Raw genomic sequence first — 14,419 nt, forward strand, 5'->3', positions numbered from 1 at the left:
AGCGGGAGTGACAGTTCTGTGTACAGATGGGCTGGGCACTGAGAAATCAAATGAAAAACAGAAAAGGCATGCACCCAGGAATATAGGCCTAATTATACTGATATACTAATTATACTATAGGCCTAATTATACTGATGCCAGCCATGTACATCGATTCAGTCTAATATTATGATACAACCATGCGGAAGAAAGAAAGAAATGCAGATGTGGGTGTGTGCACAGGCCACACAGCAGGAAGTCAATAGGTAATGCTAAACCAAAACCTTCCAGAAACAGTAATACGAACATGCACCTTCGGTCAGTGCTGGAAGAAATGGCTAAAAGAATTCACAGTCATTTTCTTTAGATTGGAATTAGAGAATGGGAAAAGCAGGGCTGAGGCCAGCTGTACTTCACTGTGCCTTTCAGAATGATCTGACATTCTCAATTATGTTCATGAGAAATATAATAAAGGAGAAAATGTAACAAGTGCTTAGGAAGCACACAGACGGAAATGACAGTATCGTACCTGCAGCAACAAGGGAACATCTGAACGCTTACAGTTTAAATGCTTCACAGGCATTAACTCACACAGTCCTTCACGGCAATGTTACCAGCTCAGTATTACTATTTTCTTCGTAGATCAGTTAACGGAGGGACAGAGAGGCTACGGATTTGGCTCAGGATCACCTCCAGCTGGTAAGTGGTGAAACTGGGCTCTGCAGCCAGGTACTCTGATTGCAGAGGCAGCACACAGAGGCCAAGATCGGGACTCAATCAGTGCACTCGGCTACCGGAGATTCAATTGCAAATTCATTCTCTAACAGTGTATGCTGCCAATATTTAGGTCCTATGTGTCAAGCATCGTTTGGGGAGTTGGGCATCCACAATGAGTAAAGCAAAGATTTTGCCCTCATGAAGCTTAAAGGTGATGGAGACGAGAAGGAAGGCACAGAAAGCAGTGCTGGTGGAGTGTGGGCCTTTCTGACATGGGCTCTAAGGAAATGGGGGAACAAGCCACATGGACAGTTTCAGGAAGAGTGTTCTAGGCAGCGGGACTAGGAGTGGAAGGGCCCTGAGATGCAGGCAGGGTCGGTGTGTTGGAGAAACAGGAAAGAAGCCACTGTGCCTGGAGCAGGTGAGGTCAAGTGGGAGGAGATAAGGGCAGGGATGGAACCAGAGAAGGGCAGGGATGGACCACACATGGCCAGTGAGCAAGACAAAGACTGTGGCTCTCACTCTGAACGAAACAGAAAGTCACTGAAAATCTTACTTTAAAAAAAATTTCTTTTTAAAGATCTTTATGGAGGTGTGGTTGACATAAGCAAAAGTATACAATTTCTTAAGTTTGGACTTAGGTACACGTGTGGCAAGCCATCCCCATAACCAAGATAATGAAGACACTCATCACCTCATCAGGTCCTTGTCTTTTTGCTTTGTTTTCTTTGCCTTTTCTAGGGCCACACCTGCAGCACATGGAGGTTCCCAGGCTAGGGGTCTAATCAGAGCTGTAGCCGCCGGCCTACGCCAGAGCCACAGCAACATGGGATCCGAGCCACGTCTGCAACCTACACTACAGCTCACGGCAATGCCGGATCCTTAACCCACTGAACAAGACCAGGGATCAAACCCGCAACCTCATGATTCCTAGTCCGATTCGTTAACCACTGAGCCACCACAGGAACTCCAACAGGTCCTTGTCTTTTATTACAAAAGTTTTTTGGGCGTGCCCACTGCATGCTTAAGTTCCCAGGTTGGGGATCAAACCTGTACCACAACAGTGAGTGGAGACACAGCAGTGGCAATGCCAGGTCCTTAACCCACTGAGCCACCAGGAAACTCTACCCCCCTATTTTTTTTTTCACCCCCACAGCTCCTTGGTAATCTTTCCTTCCAGTTCCTCCCTGGCCCCCATTCTGTGCCCATGCAAAAATCGGTTTCTGGTTACCATACGTTAGTGTGCTGCGTGGAATGAGGTATAGGTCAAAGTTCACGTCTGCAAATGGATATTCGATTGCTCCAGTACCATTTGTTGAAAACTCGATTTTTTTTTCCACTGAAGTACCTTTGTACTGTGTCGAAAATCAATTGTCTGTGTATGTGTGTATTTCTTTGATTTTTTTTTTCTCCTATCTTTGCACCAAGAGCACACTTTCCTGCTTACTATAGCTTTGTAATTAAGTCCCGGAGTCAGGGAGCGTTAAACTTTCTAAGTCCTTTGCATTTCCATGTGAATTTTAGCATTTGCTTGTCAATTTCTTCAAAATATCCTCATGGGATTTTTCTGTGGACTGTACTGAATCTATCGATAAATTTTGGGAGAACTGACACCTTAAGAATATTGAGTCTCGCGGGCTCCCCCGGGGAGGAGCCTCTTGAGTCTCCAAGGGCCTTGCTACACGCCCAAAACCCTAGGGGGTGCTAAGACCTAGTGGACCAGCTGCATAGGACTGCCAGCTCCAGGCAGGACCCCCTGCAGCCCAGAAAAGCTGCAACAAGCCTGGCCGAATCGGGAAAAGATCTCAGACGGTCTTTCGGAGTCGGGCTGTCCTGGGGAGGAGCCTCTTGAGTCTCCAAGGGCCCTGCTACCCGCCCAAGACCCCAAGGGGTGCTGAGACCTAGTGGACCAGCTGCATAGGACTGCCAGCTCCAGGCAGGACCCCCTGCAGCCCAGAAAAGCTGCAACAAGCCTGGCCGAATCGGGAAAAGATCTCAGACGGTCTTTCTGAGTCGGGCTGTCCTGGGGAGGAGCCTCTTGAGCCTCCAAGGGCCCTGCTACCCGCCCAAGACCCCAGGGGGTGCTGAGACCTAGTGGACCAGCTGCATAGGACTGCCAGCTCCAGGCAGGACCCCCTGCAGCCCAGAAAAGCTGCAACAAGCCTGGCCGAATCGGGAAAAGATCTCAGACGGTCTTTCTGAGTCGGGCTGTCCTGGGGAGGAGCCTCTTGAGCCTCCAAGGGCCCTGCTACCCGCCCAAGACCCCAGGGGGTGCTGAGACCTAGTGGACCAGCTGCATAGGACTGCCAGCTCCAGGCAGGACCCCCTGCAGCCCAGAAAAGCTGCAACAAGCCTGGCCGAATCGGGAAAAGATCTCAGACGGTCTTTCTGAGTCGGGCTGTCCTGGGGAGGAGCCTCTTGAGCCTCCAAGGGCCCTGCTACCCGCCCAAGACCCCAGGGGGTGCTGAGACCTAGTGGACCAGCTGCATAGGACTGCCAGCTCCAGGCAGGACCCCCTGCAGCCCAGAAAAGCTGCAACAAGCCTGGCCGACTTGGGAAAAGATCCCAGACGGTCTTTCTGAGTCGGGCTGTCCTGGGGAGGAGCCTCTTGAGCCTCCAAGGGCCCTGCTACCCGCCCAAGACCCCAGGGGGTGCTGAGACCTAGTGGACCAGCTGCATAGGACTGCCAGCTCCAGGCAGGACCCCCTGCAGCCCAGAAAAGCTGCAACAAGCCTGGCCGACTTGGGAAAAGATCTCAGACGGTCTTTCTGAGTCGGGCTGTTCTGGGGAGGAGCCTCTTGAGTCTCCAAAGGCTCTGCTACCCGCCCAAGACCCCAAGGGGTGCTGAGACCTAGTGGACCAGCTGCATAGGACTGCCAGCTCCAGGCAGGACCCCCTGCAGCCCAGAAAAGCTGCAACAAGCCTGGCGGAATCGGGAAAAGATCTCAGACGGTCTTTCTGAGTCGGGCTGCCCTGGGGAGGAACCTCTTGAGTCTCCAAGGGCCCTGCTACCCACCCAAGACCCCAGGGGGTGCTGAGAACCAAGTGAAATCTGCTACCATCGTGGGGTGGACCTCCCAGTCCTGTCTGCCCTCAGGAAGCCCTCCTTTGCTTCAAAGAAACACTGTTAGTCCCATCAACACTCCAGAAAAGCCACACTGCCTCAAAAAAAGATTGACCAACAACGACAGCCCTCAGGAAATATTCCAGGGCAGTGACAAGGCAAACACTACCCGATAACAGAGAGTACAACTCCCTCAGGAGAAAGAAGACAACAAGCAAGATGAAGAAGCTGAGAAACCACCCCCAGTCAAACCAACAGGAGAACTCACCTAAAACAGTCAACAATGAAACTGATCTCTGCAGTCTGACAGACCTGGAGTTCAAAAGAGAAATAGTGAAAATACTGAAGGAATTAAGAGAAGATATGAACAGCAATGCAGATACCCTCAGAAAGGAGCTAGAAAATATAAGGAGGAGCCAAGAAAAACTAGAACATTCATTTGCAGAGATGCAAACTGAACTAGGGGCAGTAAAAACCAGAATGAATAATGCAGAAGAACGAATCAGTGATATGGAAGATAGAATAATGGAAATCACTCAATCTGGTCAACAGACAGAAAACCGAATCAAAAAACTGGAAAGCAATATAAGAGACCTATGGGATAATATAAAACGGGCCAATCTACGCATAATAGGAATTCCAGAAGGAGTAGAAAAAGATAAAGGAATGGAAAATATATTTGAAGAAATTATCGCTGGAAACTTCCCAAATCTAAAGGATACTGGATTCAAGATACAAGAAGCACAGAGGGCCCCAAACAAACTGAACCCAAACAGACCCACACCAAGACACATCATAATAAAAATGGCAAAAGTTAGTGATAAAGAGAGGATCCTAAAGGCAGCAAGAGAAAAACAGAATGTTACCTACAAGGGAACCCCCATAAGAATATCAGCTGATTTCTCTACAGAAACACTACAGGGCAGGAGGGAATGGCAAGAGATATTTAAAGTGCTCAAAGGAAAAAATATGCAACCTAGAATACTTTATCCAGCAAGAATATCATTTAAAATAGAAGGGGAAATAAAAATTTTTCCCAACAAACAAAAACTTAAAGAATACAGCAACACAAAACCCAGGTTAAAGGAAATATTGAAAGGGCTTCTCTAAACCAAAAAGAAAGGAAGGAAAGGGAAGAAAAAAGAAAAGAAAAAAAAAAAAAAAAGAAGAAGAAGAAGAAGAGGAAGAACTAGGACTGAGGAAGATACAATCAGAGAGCAGTCACTCAAATAAGCCAGCATACAGATTTAATCATGAACATGCTTCAAACAAAATAAAATTAAAAAGAAAAAAATAAAAGAGTCATCAAAACCATAAAATGTGGGCAAGGGATGTTAGGAGGTAAATAATCCTTTTTGTTTGTATGTATGTCTCTCTTCTTAATTTTAATATAATAATGAAGTGTTTGAACTTACAGGACCATCAGGCTAAAACACACAATTATGGGAAGGGGTTAGCATACTTAAAAAACAGGGCAACCACAAGCCAAAACCAAATATTGCATTTGCAAAAAATGAAAAAAAAAAAATACACTCAAGCAGATAATAACAGGAGACCATCCAACCAAAAAAAAAAAAAAAAAAGAAGAATGGAGAACCATAGAATCAACTGGAACACGAGGATCAAATGGCAATAAATAATCATCTATCAATTATCACCTTAAATGTCAATGGACTGAATGCCCCAATCAAAAGACACAGAATGGCTGAGTGGATAAAACGGCAAAAACCTTCAATATGCTGCCTACAAGAAACTCACCTTAGGACAAAAGATACATATAGATTGAAAGTGAAAGGCTGGGGAAAAGTATTTCATGCCAATAGACATGACAGAAAAGCAGGAGTTGCAACGCTCATATCAGACAAAATAGACTTTAAAACAAAAGACATAAAGAAAGACAAAGAAGGACACTATTTAATGATTAAGGGATCCATCCAAGGAGAGGATGTTACTATCATCAACATATATGCCCCAAACATAGGAGCACCCAGATACATACAACAAATATTAACAGACATAAAGGGAGATATTGATGAGAATACAATCATAGTAGGAGACCTAAATACCCCCCTCACATCAATGGACAGATCCTCTAGACAGAAAACCAATAAAGCAACAGAGATCCTAAAGGAAACAATAGAAAAGTTAGACTTAATTGATATCTTCAGGACACTACATCCAAAAAAATCAGAATACACATTCTTCTCAAATGCTCATGGAACATTCTCAAGAATCGACCACATATTGGGACATAAAGCGAATCTCAATAAATTTAGGAGCATAGAAATTATCTCAAGTATCTTCTCTGACCACAATGCCATGAAATTAGAAATCAACCATGGGAAAAGGAAAGAGAAAAAACCTACTCCATGGAGACTAAACAACATGCTACTAAAAAACCAATGGGTCAATGAGGAAATCAAGAAGGAAATTAAAAACTATCTTGAAACAAATGATAATGAAGACATAACCTCTCAAAATCTATGGGATGCTGCGAAAGCAGTGCTCAGAGGGAAATTTATAGCAATCCAGGCCTTTCTCAAAAAAGAAGAAAGATCCCAAATTGACAACTTAACCCTCCACCTAAATGAATTAGAAAAAGAAGAACAAAGAAGTCCTAAAGTCAGCAGAAGGAAGGAAATTGTAAAGATCAAAGAAGAAATCAATAAAATAGAGACTCAAAAAACAATAGAGAAAATTAATAAAACCAAGAGCTGGTTCTTTGAAAAGGTGAACAAAATTGATAAACCCCTGGCCAGACTCACTAAAAAGAGGAGAGAAAGAACCCAAATCACCAAAATTATAAATGAAAAAGGAGAAATCACAACGGATACAGCAGAAATACAAAAAACCATAAGAGAATACTATGAACAACTATATGGCAATAAGTTTGACAATCTGGAAGAAATGGACAATTTTCTAGAATCTTACAGCCTGCCAAAACTGAATCAAGCAGAAACAGACCAACTGAACAGACCAATCACTAGAAATGAAATTGAAGAGGTCATAAAATCACTCCCTACAAATAAAAGCCCAGGACCAGATGGCTTCACAGGTGAATTCTATCAAACATATAAAGAGGAATTGGTGCCCATCCTCCTTAAACTCTTTCAAAAGGTTGAAGAAGAAGGAATACTCCCAAAGACATTCTATGAGGCCACCATCACCCTCATTCCAAAACCAGGCAGAGATACCACCAAAAAAGAAAACTATCGCCCAATATCATTGATGAATATAGATGCAAAACTTCTCAACAAAATCTTAGCCAACCGAATCCAACAACATATCAAAAAAATTATACACCATGACCAGGTTGGGTTCATCCCAGGTTCACAAGGATGGTTCAACATACGCAAATCAATCAACATCATACACCACATTAACAAAAAAAAAGTCAAAAATCATATGATCATCTCAATAGATGCAGAAAAAGCATTTGACAAAGTTCAACATCCATTCATGATCAAGACCCTCGCCAAAGTGGGTATAGAGGGAACATTCCTGAATATAATCAAAGCCATTTATGATAAACCCACAGCAAATATAATCCTCAATGGGGAAAAACTGAAAGCCTTCTCACTCAAATCTGGAACAAGACAGGGATGCCCACTCTCACCACTGCTCTTCAACATAGTTTTGGAAGTCTTAGCCACAGCAATTAGACAAACAAAAGAAATCAAAGGCATCCATATAGGAAGAGAAGAGATCAAACTGTCACTGTATGCAGATGACATGATTCTATACCTAGAAAACCCTAAGGACTCAAACCCAAAACTCCTTGAACTGATTAATAAATTCAGCAAAGTGGCAGGATATAAGATTAACATTCAGAAGTCAATTGCATTTCTGTATACCAGCAATGAAGCATTAGAAAAGGAATACAAAAATACGATACCTTTTAAAATTGTACCTCACAAAATCAAATACCTCGGAATACACCTAACCAAAGAGGTAAAGGACCTATATGCCGAGAACTATAAAACCTTAATCAAAGAAATCAAAGAAGATGTAAAAAAATGGAAAGATATTCCATGTTCCTGGATTGGAAAAATCAATATTGTGAAAATGGCCATCCTACCCAAAGCAATCTACAGATTCAATGCAATCCCTATCAAATTACCCATGACATTTTTCACAGAACTAGAACAAACAATCCAAACATTTATATGGAACAACAAAAGACCCAGAATCGCCAAAGCAATCCTGAGAAACAAAAACCAAGCAGGAGGCATAACTCTCCCAGACTTCAAGAAATACTACAAAGCCACAGTCATCAAAACAGTGTGGTACTGGTATCAAAACAGACAGACAGACCAATGGAACAGAATAGAGAATCTGGAAATTAACCCTGACACCTATGGTCAATTAATCTTTGACAAGGGAGGCAAGAACATCAAATGGGAAAAGGAAAGTCTATTCAGCAAGCATTGCTGGGAAACCTGGACAGCTGTATGCAAAGCAATGAAACTAGAACACACCCTCACACCATGCACAAAAATAAACTCCAAATGGCTGAAAGACTTAAATATACGACAGGACACCATCAAACTCCTAGAAGAAAACATAGGCAAAACACTCTCTGACATCAACATCATGAATATTTTCTCAGGTCAGTCTCCCAAAGCAATAGAAACTAGAGCAAAAATAAACCCATGGGACCTCATCAAACTGAAAAGCTTTTGCACAGCAAAGGAAACCCAAAAGAAAACAAAAAGACAACTTACAGAATGGGAGAAAATAGTTTCAAATGATGCAACTGACAAGGGCTTAATCTCTAGAATATACAAGCAACTTATACAACTCAACAGCAAAAAAACCAATCAATCAATGGAAAAATGGGCAAAAGACCTGAATAGACATTTCTCCAAAGAAGATATACAGATGGCCAACAAACACATGAAAAAATGCTCAACATCGCTGATTATAAGAGAAATGCAAATCAAAACTACCATGAGATACCACCTCACACCAGTCAGAATGGCCATCATTAATAAATCCACAAATAACAAGTGCTGGAGGGGCTGTGGAGAAAAGGGAACCCTCCTGCACTGTTGGTGGGAATGTAAACTGGTACAGCCACTATGGAGAACAGTTTGGAGATACCTTAGAAATCTATACATAGAACTTCCATATGACCCTGCAATCCCACTCTTGGGCATCTATCCGGACAAAGCTCTACTTAAAAGAGACACATGCACCCGCATGTTCATTGCAGCACTATTCACAATAGCCAGGACATGGAAACAATCCAAATGTCCATCGACAGAGGATTGGATTCGGAAGATGTGGTATATATACACGATGGAATACTACTCAGCCATTAAAAAGGATGACATCATGCCATTTGCAGCAACATGGATGGAACTAGAGAATCTCATCCTGAGTGAAATGAGCCAGAAAGACAAAGACAAATACCATATGACATCACTTATAACTGGAATCTAATATCCAGCACAAATGAACATCTCCTCAGAAAAGAAAATCAATCATGGACTTGGAGAAGAGACTTGTGGTTGCCTGATGGGAGGGGGAGGGAGTGGGAGGGATCGGGAGCTTGGGCTTATCAGTCACAACGTAGAATAGATTTACAAGGAGATCCCGCTGAATAGCATTGAGAACTATGTCTAGATACTCATGTTGCAACAGAAGAAATGGTGGGGGGAAAAACTGTAATTGTAATGTATACATGTAAGGATAACCTGACCCCCTTGCTGTACAGTGGGAAAATAAAATAAAATTTAATAAAAAAAAAAAAAAAAAAAAAAAAAAAAAAGAATATTGAGTCTCGGAGTTGCCATCATGGCACGGTGGTTGACAAATCCGACTAGGAACCATGAGGTTGCGGGTTCGGTCCCTAGCCTTGCTCAGTGGGTTAAGGATCCAGTGTTGTGGTGAGCTGTGGTGTAGGTCACAGACGTGGCTCAGATCCCATGTTGCTGTGGCTCTGGCGTAGGCTGGTGGCTACAGCTCCAATTGGACCCCTGGCCTGGGAACCTCCATATGCCGTGGGAGTGGCCCTAGAAAAGGCAACAAAACAAAACAACAACAATAAAAGAAGAATATTGAGTCTCCTGACCCAGGAACAAGGTGTGCATTTCCGGCGATGTGGCTTTTCTTTCATTTCCCTCAGCAACTTTTTCATGCCTCAAAAAATACGGTGAAATGCTTAGGGATAAATCTGGAAAAACATCTGTAAGACTTACACAATGGAAACTATAAAACACCAGTGAGAACACCTGAGAAGGACTTAAATTTTGGGTTCTGAATTATCTGTTCTGGAGTTCCTGTCATGGCCCAGCAGTTAACAAACCCTGCTGGTGTCCCTGAGGATGAGGGTTCGATCCCTGGCCTCACTCAATGGGTTAAGGATCTGGCGTTGCCATGAGCTGTGGTGTAGGTCGCAGATGCGGCTCAGATGCCACGTTGCTCTGGCTGCGGTGTAGGCCGGCAGGTACAACTCCGATTCGAACCCAAGCCTGGGAACCTCCATATGCTGCAAGACCCCCCCCCCATTATGTGTTCTAGTTCTTGCTTCCTATTGCTATGATCTTCTTCTACCTCCTTTAATTAGTATTTATAATGCCCATTACAAATTCTTATCTTGTTTGTTCTAACACTTCTGCCTCTGTTGGAATCTGTAATCCAAATCTACTGTTTTTCTTTGGAAAATGCCATCCTCCTCCGATGTCTTATTATCTCATCCAAGCCGGCGATGCTGTGGAAGAGGCCGGCCTTCTCTGTCAGCCCCGAGCAGTGCAACTGGAGGTGAATGAACCTTGACTTAGAGGGCAGAGGCCCGGGCACCAGAAAACCACAATAGCACACCCCTCTCCACCAAATAACTCTTCTGTCAGGAAGACACTCCCTGGCGTTCTCAGGGAAAATCAGGGCTGTGTTCCTCCAGCTCTGTGGTTTGTAGGGGGCAGGTGAGGACGTGATAATTTGCCATCTCATCCCACCAAGCTTTCCAGGCTCCTCACAGACGCAGCACGGTGAGCTGCCCTGACTCTATTCGGAAGAACGCTTAGACCAGAGGTCCGAGTCTCTGGGTCAGGGGCAGATGCCCTTCGTTCCAAGGCCATGGCCGGTGACAGGCTGGCACAGAATTCCAAAGGTTCTCACATCTCACTCTCCCGTATCCAGGCTGAACTGCTTCCTGCCTCAGGTCAAAGCACACGAGCACATCCCGTCTGCTCCCACCTCACAAGCCCAAGTTCAAGACAGCACCCCCCCCCCCCGCCCCCCTTAATACAGGGGCTGCTGGTAGTTTTCTGCACATTTTCTCTTTCTCAATTCCTCCTGTGTTGATCGTGGAAGAGAGAAGCAGTAACCTTACACTTTCGAATCAGTCATCTTACAGTTCAGGAGCTTGACTGGAACACCAACTGAGACCAAGTTTCTTTCTTTCTTTTTTTTTTTTTTTTTGTCTTTTTGCTATTTCTTGGGCCGCTCCCGCGGCATGTGGAGATTCCCAGGCTAGGGGTCCAATCGGAGCTGTAGCCACCGGCCTACGCCAGAGCCACAGCAACACAGGATCCAAGCCGCGGCTGCGACCTACACCACAGCTCACGGCAATGCCGGATCCTTAACCCACTGAGCAAGGCCAGGGATCGAACCCACAACCTCATGGTTCCTAGTCGGATTCGTTAACCACTGCGCCACGACGGGAACTCCCCAGGTTTCTAATATAAAAATTCAAGTAGTAAAGTTTCCTCTGATTAACCATCAAACTGCAACCCACAAGTTTCGATAGTATCATGAGGACTTTTCAACACGAGTTATTTTAAAATGTATTTTTAACTCTAGACTTTTAAAAAATTATCTTTTTGTAAATGATTTCTCTTGATCACATTCGAGGAATATGCTCTTTAAGATACATATTCATTAAAATTTGTTGATACCAGCTTTGGCCTGGCAGGAGGTCACTTTTATAAGTATTCCATGTATCTTTGAGAGGAAAATGCTTATACCTTCGTTTGGAGGTAAGGGTTTATATATTGTCATTAAATTGTTAGTTTTCTGTTATGCAACTTTTCTGATGGCTTAAACTATGAATAGTATGAAAGCTATGAGAGTTCCCTGGTGGTCTCATGATTAGGACTCAGGGCTTTCACTGCTGCAGCCCGGGTTCAATCCCTGGTCTGGGAACTGAGATCCCACATCAAGCTGCTGCATGCTGCCCACCCCCATGCTCCCCCACCCCGGCCACCCACCAACAAAAGAAAGTATATTTAAGTGGTAGTAGCACCATGATAGCGAATTAGTGGATCTCTCCATACGTTGCTATTAATATTTGCTTTATACACTTTTGAAGCTATTTTATTGCGTATACATAATAGTAAGATCAATGGCCTTTTGGGTAGCTTGAATCTGTTACCACTGAATAATGATTAAGGCTTTTGCTCTGAAGTCAGTTTGTCTGGCAAGAGCTCTCTTTTACAGTATGTCTGGCATATACTGTCCCATCCTTTCGTTTTCCATGTTTCTTTGCTATTATTTCAGGTTTGTCTCTTATAAAGCACGCGTAGCTGGATTTTGAAAGAAAAGCCAAATGTGCTTAGTTTTGCTTTTAATTGACAAATGTACTCCCTATTTATGTTAATTACTGATGTATGGATTTGATTCAACATCTAACTTTTGTTTTCTCGGTGTCCCCTTTTCTCTATGCTTCCCTCCCCCTTTCTTGACTTTTAAATGGATTTTGGGGGGTAATGTTTTATTCCATTCAACCCCAAACCCACCAACTGGCTTGGATTTACACTATCCATTTCCTTTGACTTAGCAGTTATTTTTGATATTTTACCATGAATACTTAATATAGTCTTAATGAGCATCAATCTCTTAGTCGATTGACCAATGAGGTTAAACATCCCCAACAACTCACGAGGACCTTGGGCTGGATTTTAACAGTCATCATCAACACGGGCAATTTAACATGCTGCTGCTGTTGTCCGGTATTTTAGGGTGTCTTTTGGAAAGTCCTATGAATTATACATTTATAATTGTCAATTTATATAAACAATGTTGGTTTTTTTTTTTAATTTACTGAAATCTTTAACAGTTTATTAACTCAGTATTCATTATGTTACCTTAGATGTTTCTGGGGAGATCCTTTTCTTAAAATGCATCCTTTAAAAATTCTTCTAGCAAAGGTCTGTTAGTAGTAAAACTGCCTAGTTTTTGAAAATCTTCAACTGGTTTTACTTCATCTTTAATACGAAGGATGTTCCTCAAGGTACACAGTTCTAGGTGGACAATGTAATTTCATCCCGTACTCTGAAGATATGTCCACTGCTTCCTGGTTTCTTTGGTGCTGCGCAGAAATCTGAGGATATACAGCTATCATTCCTTTGTAGTCATTTATCCTTTATTCTCGTTGGTACTCATTATTTTTTACGTATCTATAGATTTATAACTGTCACCCGTTTTGGGGATTCTTAGCCAGCACCTCTCCAACGTCATGTTTTTTTCAGCTTTTCTACACTATCCTCCACTCAAGGCCTCTAATTCAGTATATCTGAGATCTTTCCTTTTTTTTTTTTTTTTTTTTTTTTTTTTTTTACTATTTCTTGGGCTGCTCCTGCGGCATATGGAGGTTCCCAGGCTAGGGGTCCAATCGGAGCTGTAGCCACCGGCCTACACCAGAACCACAGCAACGCAGGATCCGAGCCGCGTCTGCAACCTACACCACAGCTCACGGCAACGCCAGATCGTTAACCCACTGAGCAAGGGCAGGGACCAAACCCGCAACCTCATGGTTCCTAGTCGGATTCGTTAACCACTGCGCCACGACGGGAACTCCTGAGATCTTTTCTATGTCTCTTTTTTTTTTTGTCTTTTTTTTTTTTTTGTTGTTGTTGTTGTTGTTGCTATTTCTTGGGCCGCTCCCGCGGCATATGGAGGTTCCCAGGCTAGGGGTTGAATCGGAGCTGTAGCCACCGGCCTACGCCAGAGCCACAGCAACGCAGGATCCGAGCCGCGTCTGCAACCTACACCACAGCTCACGGCAACGCTGGATCGTTAACCCACTGAGCAAGGGCAGGGACCGAACCCGCGACCTCATGGTTCCTAGTCGGATTCGTTAACCACTGCGCCACGGGAACTCCTTTTCTATGTCTCTGGACCACGCTTTCTCTTCTCCATCTTCTTATGCTGCTATGTTCCGTGCCGGCCTACTCCTTCAGAGGTATCTCCATTTCACTAATGATCTCTTCAACAGTCATGCTTCTCATTTTTAACAATTACATGTTTTTGATTCAGTTCTGCCTGATCAATTCCACTAGTGATCTGTTACCTGCTCATTTTATTTCTATAAACATGTCATCCACAGTTATTTATAATATGTATAAAATTTATATAACCTATCCTTCATAATTTTAGGATCTGACATTCTTAGGGGTAACTATATTAGTTTTATGCTGATTATCACTGATGGTCAACTTTTTTATTTTATTTTTTGTCTTTTCTGGGGCCGCACCTGCAGCATATGGAAGTTCCCAGGCTAGGGGTCTAATCTAATCAGAGCTGTAGCCGCTGGCCTATGCCACAGCCACAGCAACGCTGGATTCTTAACCCACTGAGCAAGGCCAGGGATCAAACCTGCAACCTCATGGTTCCTAGTCGGATTCGCTAACCACTGAGCCATGACGGGAACTCCGT

The 14,419-nt window shown here is 43.4% G+C and overlaps 1 protein-coding gene and 1 long non-coding RNA gene across 20 annotated transcripts in view; one reads left to right on the forward strand and one right to left on the reverse strand.

Moving 5' to 3' along the window:
• LOC146398785 (uncharacterized) overlaps positions 1 to 14,419 on the forward strand; it is a 344,076-nt gene that overhangs the window by 290,070 nt on the left and 39,587 nt on the right. For 5 of the 6 annotated variants that reach the window (XR_014817314.1, XR_014817313.1, XR_014817315.1 and 2 more), the window contains exon 5: positions 622 to 678. This is a non-coding gene — a long non-coding RNA (uncharacterized LOC146398785). Of the gene's footprint in view, positions 1 to 621; positions 4,811 to 14,419 lie in introns of those variants that run through there. The other variant, XR_014817311.1, reaches the window with a different exon arrangement.
• The window catches only part of GPATCH2 (G-patch domain containing 2), a 188,915-nt gene that overhangs the window by 43,957 nt on the left and 130,539 nt on the right, over positions 1 to 14,419 (reverse strand). The gene's annotated exons all lie outside the window — the stretch shown is intronic.

The sequence above is a fragment of the Sus scrofa genome, chromosome 10, assembly GCF_054392235.1.
Source record: "Sus scrofa isolate SSC_HxYL_T2T_F1_AM1 chromosome 10, Sscrofa_HxYL_maternal_Yorkshire_Landrace_v2.0, whole genome shotgun sequence".
NCBI lineage: Eukaryota > Metazoa > Chordata > Mammalia > Artiodactyla > Suidae > Sus > Sus scrofa.